We start from the raw sequence: 14,150 nt of genomic DNA, 5'->3' as shown, positions 1-14,150 counted from the left end.
GATGAAGTTTAATTCTAGTTATTATGCCACAAAAATCTTAATTATCCAATATAAGAGGATTATATGTCACGTATCCCGTTAAATCCAGATAATTAGAATTTATGAAAAATTGTTTTTAAGCTGTTGTTCAAGTAAAGAGCTTTTCCAAGTTATATAAGAATTCAATTAGAAAGAGAGTCATACTTCCGTTCCACCCAAATTCATAAGATAAAGAACGAAAACAATTCTTAAATTATAAATTAGTACATGAATTAAAATAGAACAATCCATACAAATAGACAGAGCTCCTAACCTTAACAGTGAAGGTTTAGTTGCTCATGATTCAGAGAGAAAAACTAGGATTCAAGTAAATTATAATTTACATTATCAAAATGGAATGGGATAATCCTCGAGAAGAGAAGTTTCTTTTCTCTTTTATATCTAATCCTAATTAATTTAAATTATAATTTTTAAAACTAAATAATATCTTTTCCTATTTTTAAAATAAAAATTTAAATTTAAATCAGAATTAATTATAGCAATCAGCAAGTCTTCAATTGATGGATGGGGACCACTTGTTTCGTAGGATCCATGCCTAACTTGGGAAATAATGACAAGTGTTCCCTTGATTCCTCCACTCTGCAGCCTCTAATCTGTATTTTTTTGGTCAAAAACTGGGTCAAAAACAACCCAGAAATCGCCTCCAGCGCTTTCTGCACTTTCTGCACGTGGCGCATGTCACGCGTACGCGTCGATTCTCGCTGTCTATCTCCTTCCGCCATGGCCAAATTGGTGGGAGAGAAGTGTAGACTATTATATATCGTTGGAAAGCTCTAGAAATTAGCTTTCCAACGCCACTAAAATCACGTTCATTGAACCTCTGTAGCTCGAGTTATTCAGGTTTGAGTGCAGAGAGGTCAGGGTTGACAGCATCATTTGCCTTCATCTCTTCTTCTGCAGAAACTTCATCAAATCCAACCGAATGCTACCTAAAATAAACAGAATTGCACAAGACTCAAAGTAGCATCCATAGTGGCTAAAAGATAATTAATTCTTGATTATGACATGAGAAGACTCATTAACATGGCTTAACTCACATAAGAAACAATACAACTACATAGAGACTCCAAATCCAAGTTTATGACAAGAATTACACTAAATCTAAATCCAAATGACACCGAAAATAAGAAATGATGACACGAGAAGACTCATCAACATGGCTTAAATCACAGAAGAAACAATACAAATTCTAAATCCAAGCCTATGATATGTATCATATTGAATGTAACTCATAATAAAATTCGAAAATTGCAAATGATTACACCAGAAAAATCATCAACATGGCTTAAATCATATAAGAAATAATACAACTATATAGAGACTCTAAATCCAAGCTTATGACAAGAATCACACTAAATCTAAATCAAAATGATACCGAAAATTAGAAATGATGACCTTAGAAGACTCATCAACATGGCTTAAATAATAAAAGAAACAACTACATAGAGACTCCAAATCCAAGCCTATGACAAGCATAGACAAGAATCACACCAAATCTAAATCACCGAAACTTGAAATAATGATATACCAGAAGATCATCAACATGGCTTAAATCACATAAGAAACACTACAACTATATAGAAGCAGAAATGCATGATTCAAAATCAAGTTACTTTCAATAATGCTTCGTCTTTTTGTTTTTTAGAAGTGCATAGAGAGCTTCGCTGAGAGTTTTTTTGTTCGGTGTTGTTGTTGATGATTTGAAATCTAGCACAGAGAGGTTCGTTGAGAGATTTTTCGTTTGGTGTTATTGTTGGTGATTCAACCTAGCAAAGAGAGATTGGTTGAGAGATTTTTGAGAGTCCTTTCAAGTTTAATGTTAAAATGAGGTTTCGAAATGGTCTTTCGTGTCAAAGAGCTCGCATTAAAACGTCGTATGTGTGGAGAGTGAGAGCGTATTCACACGCACTGGATAATAAAACTAGTTTTTGTTATACTTTGACCAACTTAATTAAATTTAGCTGTAAAAAAAACTTATATGTGTAGTATTGTTGAATTTTATATAGTATTAAGATTTACTATTCCATATCTATTACTGTATATATACTACTCACGGAAAAACATTCGTCTACAATCTGCATATCTATTTTGATATTGGCATCAAATTTTATATAGTATGAGATTTACTATTCCATATCTATTACTATATACTAATCACTGGAAAAACGTTCAACTAATATGTCACTATAATTGCAAATAATCTTGAGAATGTATAATAAACTATTTCGTCACTCATGTTCTCAACTCGAGAATAAATTATCTAATATATAAGTATTTTATCGAGTTATACTAATAAACATACATAAATTATGAATAATAAAATATTTAAGTGTCATATATAAGAGGGATTGTCTATACATATAGCTTTAGGATATATAACTATTTAAGCCTTTGTTTGTTAGCGTTGTTGATGTTGCATTATTTTTTTCAAGATTAAAAGTTAAACTAGTCTTTAAAAAATTATTTGTTCTTTAAATTTGTCATTAAAAGATTTCATTAATTAAATTAATTCTTTAAAGATTATAAATTAATTATTTTTGTCCTTAAGTCACTCAATTAATAGTTTTTGTTAATGATTGATGATACAGAACATTAACTCACATCATATATGACACTTAGCATGTCCAATTAGACGCTGAACAAATATATTTATGAAAATCTATAAATTTAGTGTCGTTAGGTTACATTAGAATTAGGGTTTTTATAACATTACAAGAAATACCATTAAAATCAATGACCAAATTGATGGCTTTACTGTCGATAATATTAAAAGTAGATGGCAAAATCAACGGCATAAGTTGTTGCTTTTAAATATGTCAATTTTTCAAAATTCTAATAAAATCGACGACTTGCCGGATACCGTCGATAATTTTTCAATAAAATCGACACCATTTCCGTCTATAATATGAGATTAAGATTTTTATCTATTTAGTAAAATCGAGAACGCGTCTGTCAATATTTGATACATTAAATTTGACAAACTAGCCGTCGATTTAATTATTAAAATTCCGACAAACATGTCATCAATTTTTATTTTTATTTATCTATTTTAAATTTAAAAAGCAACAAGGATGCCGTCAATTTTAATAGCCATATATTTTTTAATGATTTTTTTATTTGAAAAATAGTAAACAATTAATGCAAATAAATTTTTAAATATAGAAATAAATTTATACTAAATATTAGATAACGAGGCAAATAAATTTTTAAATATAAAAATAAAATTTATATTAAATATTAGATAATGAGTTTATAATTTTATCAAAATAATAAATAATCCTCTAAAATAAAAATTTAAGATAACATAAATAACTAAACTCAGACTTATATTCTTCTAAATTGCAATCCACTAATAATACAAAATATTCAAAGTAGAATAAATAACCCTATTTGTACTCGTCTAAATAGTCCTCATCTAAGTCATCGAGATCATCAGAATCATCCTCCATTTGAGAATCCTGTGGCTGCCCTTGTGGCTGCAGCATAGGTGGGAATTTTCTACCTAGAGCTGTGCTTTTCTGGGAGCTTGAAAAAGCAAAAGGAGGAGGTGGGAGACACGTGTTCCAGAACTACTAGGATTCATGACCCTCACATACTCAGTCACACTGCTGAGTTGATGACTAAACTGATCCATTTGTGAGTTATTGGTGTTGAGGTCCTCATGCAAGGATTCAACAGTCTGTTGTCACTCTCTTTTCTCCCTTTGGTAGTGGTCTTCAAGCTCTCTATATTTAGCGGCATGTTGTTCAATTTCTTTATTGAGTATTGTGATTCGTTCTCTAAGATCCAAAATATCGGTGTTGGTGGTTGTGGTTGGCCTATCAACCCGAGGTCGCACCATGGAAGAGTTTCTTACCTCACCCATGTCATATACCATACCTCTTCATTTTCCACCCACTACTATTTCAATCCATATGCTTTATTTCCTCAGAGATAAGCAGTGGATCAATTACACCAGCCTCTATAGTAGCTTGCCGCTCATGTTTAGCCTGAAACATGCGCTCTTGAAATATCTCCTACATTGAGGAGAAATAGCAGTGTTAGGAGGCTCATTGGCTTGTTGAACGCATGATCTTGGCGCACCCGTTCGGCCTCGACCACGACCACGAACGCGATCTCTGTCTCTACCAACCATATCTTGTACACATTGAAATAAGCAAATTATTATCCATAACATAACTGATACAAGAAATTACAAAATATGAATTATAGTAAATTAATATATTTGCAAACCAAGAATTTACAACTAAAACCTCAATCCAAGAGTTCCGAACCTCCATCATCATCAATGTAAGCATCATCATCATCATCATAGATCTCATTGCCATCGTCCTCCTCATTGTTTACATTAGGAACTTGGGGGTCAGCCACTTGAAGTTGTATCATATCAACATCTCCTGACGTAGATGCTAATGATGGTAGAAACTCGGTTTCTGAAATGATTTTAGCATGTGGAGGCTCATCATTCTAATACACCTTAGTTTCAGATTCATTTTGTGCTTCCTCCATTATTTTTCGTGGTTTACAGGTATTCACAACCTTCTAATTAGACTTATAACTTTATGGGCATGTAATACAGTTGTCTAGTGTTTTGTGCAAGAATGAATGGATCGTAACTCCCATACCTTCTAAATGTAATAACTTACGTGGTTCACTTGCAAAACAAGGATGCTTGGCGTCAAAATGCTTCCATGCTTCACCATAGGAAGGATGTGTCATCACACCGTCGTTTCTACGATTTTGGTGATGCCACAATATATGAGGGGCAGAGCTCAGTTAGGCATATAGCCTTTGTAACCTTGGAATCAACGACAAATAATGCATTATTTTATGTGGCACTTCTTTATTTTTATCCTTCTTGAACTTAAATCTATGCTTCCCACAAAATTTATGTTGCCTAAGATGTGAGTACTAAACACTTGGTATGATGGTATCCTTTTGTTCTTGGAGATACTTGGTTCATGAGTTCCCTTCATCATCAAAGGTTGAATGTATGTACAATATGTGTTGGTTTGAATGAGGCTAGAAGCAAAGGATATTATGCAAAAAATCATAAACTCACCCAGGTTTATGAACTTTAAATAAATAATAAAATCAAATTAGACATAAGAAATAAATTAATAACAATGACAAGCATAGACAAACTTAGAATCACTCTTATTCCTTTTTGTATGGATTAAGTAGCAAAAAGCAGCAGAAAGTAAATTTGAATTACCTTAGAAGCATTCCCAACCATTTCAATCTGAAGCTGAATCAATTAAAAAAGGTCACAACAAATTTTCTTAACACTTATATTTGCAACACAGGTAAATGTAAACATTCAAACAAGGTCACAGCGAACACACATAACAAATCATAACAATGTTGATATAATTATAACAAATCATCAAAGAAATGAACATCATTAATGAAGAATGAAATTGCGGAGAAAGAAAGAGAGAGAGAGTAACTGATTTTTATTGAGTACCTTCAATTAGGGCAGCGACAACAACTACGCAGAGTGACGGAGCAACGGAGATAGGACAGTAGTGGAGCAACGGTAGTGCAAAAGCAACAAAGCAACGGCGGCACGAGTGTCTGATGAGCAATGGCAGCATGACAGCAGCGGAGCGATGGCATGCAAGCATGATGGAGCGACGACGTGCGAGCATGTCAAAGCGACGGTAGCGCAAGCGTGTTGGAGCGACGGTAGCGGGAGCATGACGGAGTGATGGCGGTGCGGTGGCAGTGGAGAAGGAGGGTTGGGGTGCGAGAAGTGGTAAAATGACGGAATTTGAGTGAAATGGTGAATTTCGATAAAATTAGGAAGCGCAAGAAGTGTGCGCTGTGATCATTTTTTTTTGATAAAAATCGATGTCGTCGATTTTATTTAGGAAAAAAAAGAACACTTTAACCGTCTATTTTATACATTAAATCTACCCCATCCATCTATTTGTCAAAAGTGATTTAGATCGTCCAAATTTATCAACGGCATCACGATGTCGATATTTTAAATACTAAAATCAACGGTATATCCGTCGATTTTAAAGAAAAAAACTTTCATCCTTGTCTTTGTAGACAATCTGATGATAGTAAAAACATCACCAAAATAATAGACGGGTTGGTTGTCGATTTTAATATTTTAGTTCTAATTATATTTTTTAAATTATATCGACAATAAGCCGTCGAAAAATACATTGTTTCTTGTAGTGTAATTGTAAAACTATACTAAATTGATAGATTTCCATAAATATATTTATTCAGCATCCAATTGGATATCCTAGGTATCATGTATGCTATCAGTTAACATTTTATATCACCAGTCATTGACGAAAACTATTAATTGTGACGAAATGACAAAAATAGTTAATTTGTAATCTTTTAAAGACTAATTTGATTCATAAAATTTTTCAAGGAAGAATTTGGAGAATGTCCGATCTTTTAGGGACTAATACTATAAGAAAGTCACCGAATACCGTTAGATTTACTGAAAAAATCTGCCAGTAATCTATTTATCGTCGGATTTAGTGGCAGACTAAATCAGATGGTAAAAATTTCGCCAGTAACTGTTTACTGGTGAATTTTTCGTCCGCTGTTAATTAATTACTAGTGGATATAAACTTTTAATTGTCAAAACTCTTGAGCTTGTAGCGGACGGTAATATATTATTTATTAGTAATTAAATTAATAACTTCCGACAAATTTAACCGATAATAAACTTAAATTTTTTTAATTTTGAATAGTAAAATTTTTTTAGATGGTAATATTTTTTTTGCAATCTTAACATCCGAACAATGACACCAAATCACATTTGTACTATGATATAAACAATAATAAAATCACCAAAGGCCATGCCTCTAACGAAATTTTGGAATGGTAACATTTCCTTTTCTTTTCGCGTATTGTTCTATAACATCATCACCGAGATCATCAAAGTTTGGAATGTAACCATGTAAGCCTTTAGAAATTAAAGGCCAAAACCTGGGTAATCCATAGCATAAGCAACATATCCAGAAGCAGCAATTCTTTTCGTAAGACCAATACAGAAGGGTTTACCGTTTATTCAACTAATTACTATAAATTACACTTACCTAACCTAACTTAATATAATTTCTAATTAAACTAATTAAATTAATATAACAAACCCTAATCATATATTTTATTAACAATATTTAATAAAATACTTAAAAAAAATCCTAACAAATAAAAAAATTAAAAATAAAATTATAAAAAAATTATCTTTAATGGTAGCTACAGGATGGTGGAAGCGTGATAGTAACCGGAGGCAGTAGTGAAACCTATCGTGGTGGAGCTAAAATTTAGTAAATCCTAGATGTAATATAACAAACAAGCAAAAGGAAAAATGGATAACAACCTTACATTTGGCATGGTGGACTTCAGCGGTGGTGATGACTTCCGACAGCAAGGGACACCAACAGCGGCGGCGAAGACTTTTCACGGAGACTCCAACAACAGTGATGACAATGTGCTGATCTGTGACAACGACAGGAGTAAGAAACGGCGACGGGCCAACGGCAGTTTTGGATGGTGGCACAACAACCTTTTTTTAACGGAAGAGAGGGAGAGAGACGAGAGAGATACAATAGAGAGAGAGAGAGAGAGAGAGAGAAAGAGAAAGAGAGAGAGAGAGAGAGAGAGAGAGAGAGAGAGAGAGAGAGAGAGAGAGAGAGAAGAAGAAGAAGAAGAAGAAGAAGAAGAAGAAGAAGAAGAAGAAGAAGAAGAAGAAGAAGAAGAAGAAGAAGAAGAAGAAGAAGAAGAGAAGAGAGAGTGAGTTTGCAATAGTGAGAGGGATGAGCTTCAACGTTTGAATATTATCCCAAATTTATTGTCGGATTTACTGGCAAAAAAATCAACAGTCATGTGTTCGTTGCTATCTAAACGCTGCGTTTCACTCATTTGTATTACCGCAAAAAATTTCTAATACTATACCTGGAACTAATAAAATTTATTTTCGATTCCCTATTTGCCATCAGATTTAGTTATAGATCTGACGATTTATTCTAGGAATGAATTTTTTTTCGTAACCATTAGAAAATTTGACGTTGAATTGATTGGTAACGTCTAACACTAAATCCGACGGTATATATTAAATGCATTTTTTGTGATGTAATTTGACCATCAACTCTATTTTTGTATTTTGGTTTATAAATAGGGTAGATCTATGATATCGTTTTCATTTACCCATTTGTCTTTTAAGTAAGTTATAATTATATACAAAGAAATTGTAAGAAATCCACCTGGATTTTTTAAAATATCTTTATATTTTCCATTATTTCTCTGTAAAGAAACAAAAAACTAATAATTCATTTAAGACATGTTTAACCCTCACAAAAATATGTTAACTTTTTAAAGGAAATTTGTAGTTAATTATGGGTTAGTTGTAGTTTGTAAATAAGAACTGGCTCTTCACATTGGGGGGTATACAACTCAATGATTTATTGTTAATTATGCAAAAGTGCCATAATTGTTATTAAAAAAGAAAAACATGTAACCTCCTAAAGCGAGATTTTTTTTTGACGTTTTCGAGAATATTTTTGAGAATATTGTTGGAAAATATGACAACTAGAATACACTATGAATATTTTTTTTTTCATCGGTTTCGAGAACATATATCGAAGTATAAAAATTATAAAACGTATAAGACGTCAAAGGTGTACATTACAACCTAAGATTAATTATAGCCTTACAAAGTTATAGTTCATACTTCTACTTTGGTCGAATCATATGTTTTCATGGATTTATCACTATACACTTAAAAAAAATTCTTTTGTTGTGTTGGAGATAATCTATTCACAACTTTTGTGTTAGTTTTTTTTTTTTTTTTATCATTATTGGTTTGCTAGTTACACAAAAATAAAAGCAGTATTTAATGAGAATTTTTAATGTATGTTTTAAAAATATAAGTTCTTAAATTACTATTAAAATATTCAACTATTTATAAATATTATTACTTTGTCATGAATTATGATATCACTTTTTTCAAAAATTTAAACGGATAAAAATAGACAATATGAATGATTATATTTTTAACATACATTTTCCTTTAAGTATCTTTTTTGAATTTGTTTAATTTTTATATAGACCTTCTTTTTCATTTTTATTTTATTTGTCCTACGTTATTTTTTTTAATTTTAAAATTTATCAGGTATCAAAGTCTAAATTTTTCGAATATAAAACTCTAATATACCATATCATAATATATGTATAAAAATATGATTGTTATTAATTAATTATGTATTTAGAATAGTTTTTAATTAACAAAATAAAAAATATATATTTATTTATTAAAAAAATTAATGTTAAGATAGTATTTATTATAAAAAATATACACAGTAGCGAGATTGATTTATTTTTTGTGATGTCTTATGCATCACAACACTAGTAAATAAAAATAACCATTATCAATTATCATGATATATGACCAACAATTCTGTAATAATAATAATAATAATAATAATAATAGAATCTCTTTCTATTTTATGAATAAAAAAATTTAATTTTAATGCACTTTACATAATTATTTAATTATATTAATTTTTTGAATAATTATTGCTAACATCAATCTGAAATGTAATTATTTTTAATAATATGACGTTATGTAATTAGATACACATATAAAATTATTTTATATTCAATGCATTAAAATTATATATATTGAACACAAAATGATTAATTATCGAGCTTTGTTGAATAAAAGAAGTTATATTGGTGCAGATTTTCGCTAGGAAGTGTGTGTTTCATATGCTCGCTCTGCTATATGACGATGATCTTGATGAGACAATATCCTTAAAGATAAAACACCGACAAATGGTGTGGTCACTGATCCCCATATATTACAACAACTATATCTCTCCATTTTCAGTCACAACTATATCTCCTATTTCCATCTCTGTGAAAGGAAAATGACAAATTTAGCCATGTTGTTCATCACCTTGTCCATAATCTGGGTTTTATTTTCAGTACCCTCAACTGTTTCAGAGATCACTCGCCATCATGAACAACCTCAACACACAATGTGCAATGAGTGTCATGAAAACCCACCATTGCCACCTCCACCGCCTCCGGAGATAAAGTGCCCACCACCGCCGGTCCCTGTGATAGAGTGTCCACCACCACCGGTCCCTGTGATAGAGAGTCCACCACCACCGGTCCCCGTGATAGAGAGTCCACCACCACCAGGGCTTCCATCACCTCGGCCACCACGGCCGATATGGCCGACAAGGCCACCACGGCCACCATGGCCACCATTGCCACCAATATTACCACCATCACCACCACTTCCACCACTGCTACCACCACCACCACGGCCATCACTGTATCCTGAAGGGCCGGAAGTAGAAGGAGAGGATTACGATGATTACAATCACGGCGAAAAGTTGGAGCCAGCAATGCAGTACTTGACTTTCGTAGCCCTTCTTTCGCTTCCATATTACTTGTTAGTTTAGGTGTGCATTGTTTCTGGTGATGCTTCTTCCCTTTCGCTTGTGTTCTTGTATTGTGGCAATAACAGTAGACTTATAAAGTTGTTTATATTTCGTTTGCATGATCATATTAAGGACATCTTCTTGGTTCATGCTTTTTAAAAGACCTATATCTACCGGAAATTATAACTAACTTTAATGTCTAAGATACTTAATTACATTTTACATATGTAGAATATAGAATATAACTATTATAATTATTTATCTATAATTAAAATTAATTATAATTGTTTATCTATAAATAAAGGTTCACGTATGATATATAATTTAAGTAAAATATAGGAAAAAGGATAAATAGGTTCTGACTTTTTAAATTTTTGACAAATACATCTCTGACAAAATTTAAATAAAAAAATCTTTCATTTTAACAAATAGATGACAATTTAATCATTCCATCTATTTGTCTCTCATACACCAAACGGAACTGACTAACGTGGTTGAAACGGTATCAAAGTGTCTGTTACGGTGTCACGTTGAAAGTGGAATAAAGTTTAAAGGACAAATAAATCCTTGACGTCATTTTGCAAATAAAGTTCGAAAGACAAATAGGTTCTTGAGAATTTAATTCATTATTATACTTCTATTATATTTCTATTATGAGAATTTAGTTTATAAAATTATGCTTGTATTTTAAAATCTAATTAACTTGTTGTATTCTGTAATTTAAATTATTTATATTAAAATTGTAGAAATTAGACTTGTTCTATTTTTACTTTTTTTTTTAAATTGCATTAGTTCAATTTTCTCCCATTAGTTAGCATTAATTAGAATTAGTGCATTTGTGTATTATATTGGAATTTGTTAAATTGCATTAGTTCAGTTTTCATCGTACCAGTGGCATTAGTTAGTATCAGTTCATTTATAAATCAAGTTAGCATTAATTCACTTGTGCATCATTCATGTATTAGGTTAGTATTAGTGTATTTGTGTATTATATTAGAATTAGTATTTTTATCCGTAATAACATTACGAAAATAATTTTTTTTAAATTATAGTTTACTTTGTTCTTCCAGTATAAATTATGCATGGCACAAAAGATTTATAAAATCAAACTATTTTTACAAAATAAAAAAGTTGTAAGTTAACAAAAGTCTCTGATTAAGAAGACCAAAATATCTGTAGATAAAAAATTAAATAATAAGATTTTTGTTATTATTTTTATATGAAAAAGTCTAATTTTTTATTAATAATTAATTTTAACATTCGTTATCTAAAATTTAAAATAATTTAACGTGTATACTTTTACATTTAAAATATTTTAATTGTAAAAAAAAAAATTGGATGATATATTCTGATTTGTCAAATTACTAATATAAAATATAAATTATATATAGAATAAAAATAGTAGAGAGAAATGGAAAAATGGAGAGTGATAGATGAGAGAATTTAGAAAGGAAGTTTATTAATTTTGAAATAAATTTTTTTCTCTCAATTTTAATAAGAGTGTCATGTGACACATTTGATTATTAAATTAGATAGTAATATATGATGCATATATAAGCATAATGAACTAAATTCTCAATGACCTATTTGTCCTTCGAACTTTATTTGCAAAATGACGTCAATGACATATTTGTCTTTCGAACTTTATTCCTCTTCCAGCGTGGCACCGTAACAGATACCTGAACACCGTTTCAACGTAACCACGTCAGTCAGTTCCGTTTGATATTTGAGAGGTAAATAAACGGAAGGATTAAATTGTCCTCCATTTATTAAAGTTAGGGACTTTTTTGTATTTAAATTTTGTCAAAAATATATTTGTCAAAAATTTAAAAAGTTAGAACTTATTTGTCCTTTTTTCTAAAATATATAAAAAATATGAAATTAAATTGAGAGTCTTCATTTTCTCTCCATTAGAAGAGCTAATAAAGAGTAGAGATATATTTTATTGTTGTCTTATTATTCATCTTTCTGTTATATGTTTATATTATTATTGTGAAAAAAAATTATATTATATTATTGTTAAAGTGTTTAGATAAATCACCGTTCCTGAGTAAATTAATTCTGGATTTATACTTAGTCTATAATCATATTAAATTTGATACAAGACTAAAGCCAAAATAAAAACCCTGGCCAGTGATCCATTAGAACTAAAAAGAAACCTGACTCACTAAATTTCCTATCACACAGGTTCACAGTAATGAAATAAAACAATTTCGTTTGGTGAACAATAAGAGATATAGATAACGTGAATAATAAATCACATTTTAAATCCACTAATCATTTAATTTCATACTCTAAATTCATTACTTTTATCTAATTTTATTTTGACCTAATTACATCTCTTTTTAATCTAAATTTCTTTTTTTATCACAGCTAGTTGTCCGTCACTTACTCCAACATGCAGTTTTTTTTGCTAGCGAAAAAGCTTCTAAGCGCTGTCGTCTCCCACAGTCACCAACTCTGAGTGTAGGTAAGCCGTTTCGTATTAAGAACAAACATCTTATTTGCATGAAAAATAAACATCTCATTCACATTAAGAACAAACATCCTATTTGTATGAAAAATAAACATCTGCATGAGCGATGAAGGCAAGAGGGCAGAGGCAATTACCGTGGCGCGATGGAAGACAAAGCTGAGCTACTTGCAGCAGTGCGATGGAGGTGCGATGAGGCTGAGCTGCATGCGGCGGTTAGAGAGACGCGACGAAGCACGGATGCGTGCGGCAATTAAAGACACAACTAGAAAATGGATTAATACAGACAGATTTACAGACAGATTTAGTCTTTATTACAGACGGATTTTTGGTTATCGACGAAATTACCGACGGATTTTGTCCCTCTGTAAAAGCCTCGTCAGAAATTATTTACCGACGGATTTTTTTCCATCGAAAAATTACCGACGAATTTTTACCAGTTACCGACGGATTTTTCCTTTGTAAATTCTCCATCCATTTTCCTGAAACGTCGAACTTTTCGATGGATTTTCCGTCGGTAATTGGAACCTTGGGAAATCATCCCAAACTCTAAATACAGACAGAAAAGCCGTCTGTAAATCCGTCAGTAAGGTAAAATATAATTTTTTTAGATTTTCCATTGCTAAATAAACTTGTTTTCATACAAAATAAATATAAATTTAATACAAATTTTTATCTAATTTGTATTCGAATATTTATAATATTTCAAAAAATAAACAAATTCATCGTATTATCAAACTAAAAGAAAAGTACTATAAACAAGCAAATCAATATAATTCAAAACATAAACAAAGTGTATTGATCATCAACTATAATTTCCAGTATATTGTTCAACCATACTAAAACTATCGGCTATAACTCTGGTGTGACATCCTTTTCAGCTTTTACATCTTTGTGATCCACTTCTATTTCTCTGTCTGGTTCCTAATTAATCTTCTTGTTTTGAATTGCCTTGTGGGGTGGTGACATATGGAAAGACAAGCACTTCAAATCAATTGGATTCAGCTTTTCCAAAGACTGAATTCTGAGAGTCCTAAGCAGTGAGGTACCAGAAGATCTTGGACTGTTCTCTCCGATTCAGGCAGTGTATTTCATGAGTTCTGACAGTGTATTTTTTACACCTAAGTAACACAGAATTAGGTTGTTCAGCCATAAATATACTATCACTGACCACAATTTGAGTGAAAAATAAGCAGAAGATTATTTTCTCCAAA

At 31.2% G+C, this 14,150-nt stretch overlaps 1 long non-coding RNA gene across 1 annotated transcript; it reads left to right on the top strand.

Annotated features, from left to right (window-relative positions):
* Window positions 1-12,122: 12,122 nt before the first annotated feature.
* LOC112712918 (uncharacterized) lies at window positions 12,123-14,150 on the top strand. Its single transcript, XR_003157970.2, has 3 exons — window positions 12,123-12,196; window positions 12,837-12,933; window positions 13,914-14,150. It is a non-coding gene; the product is annotated as an uncharacterized lncRNA (long non-coding RNA).

The sequence above is a fragment of the Arachis hypogaea genome, chromosome 9 (assembly GCF_003086295.3).
Source record: "Arachis hypogaea cultivar Tifrunner chromosome 9, arahy.Tifrunner.gnm2.J5K5, whole genome shotgun sequence".
Taxonomy (NCBI): domain Eukaryota; kingdom Viridiplantae; phylum Streptophyta; class Magnoliopsida; order Fabales; family Fabaceae; genus Arachis; species Arachis hypogaea.
This window is presented reverse-complemented; position numbering and strand designations above follow the sequence as displayed.